This window comes from Gossypium hirsutum, chromosome A07 (genome assembly GCF_007990345.1).
Source record: "Gossypium hirsutum isolate 1008001.06 chromosome A07, Gossypium_hirsutum_v2.1, whole genome shotgun sequence".
In the NCBI taxonomy this organism is placed as follows: domain Eukaryota; kingdom Viridiplantae; phylum Streptophyta; class Magnoliopsida; order Malvales; family Malvaceae; genus Gossypium; species Gossypium hirsutum.
In genome coordinates this window covers 45,995,256-45,998,136 of record NC_053430.1, presented here as the reverse complement: position 1 = coordinate 45,998,136, position 2,881 = coordinate 45,995,256, and the positions used below count along the sequence as shown (strand labels likewise).

The 2,881-nt window shown below is 38.7% G+C and overlaps 1 non-coding gene across 1 annotated transcript; it reads left to right on the top strand.

Annotated features, from left to right (window-relative positions):
* Nucleotides 1-2,096: 2,096 nt before the first annotated feature.
* On the top strand, nt 2,097-2,202 carry LOC121203852 (small nucleolar RNA R71). The gene has a single exon (XR_005898787.1). It is a non-coding gene; the product is annotated as a small nucleolar RNA R71 (small nucleolar RNA).
* The last annotated feature ends 679 nt before the right edge of the window (nt 2,203-2,881 follow it).

Below are 2,881 nucleotides of genomic sequence, written 5' to 3'. Positions count from 1 at the left end.
CACCCTTACCCAAAATCGGTTTCTCTTTGACCAAAAAATGCTATTTCTTTCACCCTCACTGTGCCGAATCTTCACTACTCTCTGTAGACTTTGGTGGGTGTATTGTGCGGAGCTTTTGTCTTTTAAGGGGGTAATAGGCCGATTGTTTCCCTTCCCGATATCTAACTTTGCATTTTGGAGTTCTTGAAGGGCCTGTAATCAGTTTCCTACAACCATGGAGGGGTGTAAGCCTAAATTGGTTTATTAAGGTTAGAGTGATCTAGAGTGGGGTGCACACTATCGCAAACAGGTGTGTAAACACTACTCAAATAGTAAATCAGCAAAGGCTAGAAAATGTGTCTATTGATGCCACATGGGCGTGCGTTTGCTCGTGTGGTAGTCCGAATGCATAAACGTGGGCGTTTGATCGTAGATGCCACCATAAGTGATTTCATGGGCTTAGACTGTTTTTGGACCATGTTGGGCCGAAATGGGCCATGTTGGCCTACGGGTCTGTAGGCCCTACACGAGTAAACCACACGAACGTGTGGAGAATATTGGATCGGGCTATATAATTCATACGGCCAAGGGCATTTTTGGGCTTTGTGGACAACACAGGCATGTGGGCCTCATGGGCCCACATTATAGGCCTTAGGCCCATTTTTACTGTTTGACTATTAAGGTTGCACGGGTAGCTCAAGACGACTGTGGACCTTCTGTTGGGTCGATAAGTATACCTAGAGCCCAAATTGATAAATAATTGTTATGCCCCTTTGAGGTAAAATGACTATTATACCCTTATAAGATGTATGACTGTATTCGCGCATGCCCCATATATATGTTGCATACATGTATGATATTATGATATGATGCATGGGTCTTATGATTGGGGGAAGTGTACTGTACTACCAGCTCTGCTGCAAATATTGTTTACTGCCGACCGGTGCTAATTATGGAGTTTAGGGATGGGTAGGTTGATTTTATCTCCACATGGAGTGTAAGGCTAGACGGAGTGGAGTGTAGAGGCTGGTTGGGTAGGATTTCTGATTGCATATCTGTACTGTTACTGTCACTGAATTGGGCTAAAGGCCACATTGATACTGTTACTGTAATGGGCTAAGGCCCTAACTGAAATTGAACTGGTACTAATACGGGTTTAAGCCTAGACTGTGTTTGCCTATTGTATGATTGACTTTTATTTTTAAGGGATTACACACTGAGTTTTCATAAAATCACCCTTCTGTTTATCTGCGCAGGTAATCCCCAGTCTTAGGCGGGTTGGTGCTACAAGGGACTCAAAGGTGGCCACACAACTGCATGGACTTTCTTATTAGATTTTAAATTATAAATATTTTTAATCTGGGTATATTTTTATGTAATAAGGCCTCTATAAATTTTTTAATCTTTAATTCGGGTTTTTAATTATTTTGATTTATAACTACTAGATAAGACGCGATTTTTCAAAAGATAAATGTTTTCCAAAAATACCAAGAATACGTAACTATTTAATAGCTTCCGTACGAAACAATGTTTTCAAAATTAAAGATGTTTTAACATGAGTAACCTTCGATAAACGAAATGTTTTGAAAACATCATTAAGAACATGTAACAAAGGTAAATATGTAAAAGGGTTTTCTTTCGATATCACGTTTTGCGAAAAATACTTCAATGTGGCATCACCAGATTCAGCCATAACGTCTAGGTTGGGTAGTGTTACAACTTGAGGTTCAAATGATCCCTCTAATTGTGGTTACAGGTATTTGAATAGGGATCTTGACACCTATCACCTATGTAGCTCACTTCTTCCGGTTGGTTCTCAGACTAGGGCTTCCCTCTCGTTAGCTTAACGGTCATATCCAAATGGTTAAACTTCTTTAAAATTTGTTGGTGTCGATCATCTTTGTTATCTACGCTTATAGCTTTTACCATTGAAGGCTTTGATTTGTACATAAATCTCTCGTTAGGCCACATGTACGAATTCACAGCCATGTCATCTATGATTTGTAGGCTCATTCATATGTGTGGAACATAATAGATCCTCCGACTGATTCATATAGGTTGGATTTGGTATTACCGTCAACACTGATATAGAAAATTGAATCTAGAACCATACTTATAGTCCACGGTATGGGCACTTCTTGGGCATTGACTTGAAGCGTTCCCACGCCTCGTACAGGGATTCACCTTCATATTGCTTAAACTCGGGGATTTCTCGCCTAAGCTGAATAGTTCTACTAATCGAGAAAATTTTATGAAGAAAATTTTCCAATAAATCATCCCATATGGTAATGGAACCTGGCTCTAGTGAATCTAACCAATCGGCTACATTTTCACTCAAAGAAAACGGGAATAATCGGAGACGCATGTCATCATCAGATACTCTGTTGTATTTAAATGTGTTGCATAATTGTAAGAACAGCTTCAAGTGCTTATTCAAGTTTTCCACTATGTTTCCTTTGAATTGCAGCGTGTTTTGGATCATCTGAATAGTGGTCGTCTTTATCTCAAAATTATTGGAATTGATAGTCGGCCTTTCGATACTACCTTGCTCCGCATCTAGTGTTGGTAGGGCATATTCACACAACATCCTTTGATCCATTAAGACTTCTTCTTAGATATTCGCTTGTTGTTCTTGTAGATCGTCAAACAATGGATTCTCCAGTGGTAAATTAATTGCCATGGGTGGATTAGTATTCATCAGCTAACAATTGTGCCTGAGTAATTACTCCGAATCTGGATATGGCTTGATTGGGGTGCTGGAGCTTCGAGTCATAAACGACCTACAAATTAAAAAGAAATTAAACAAAAATTAAAAATAAAAAATAAAAATATCATGTCTAGTCTTTAAACTTCCTATTTATCTTATTAATTGTAAAGATATTTTCTAGACTTAATGTTGAAA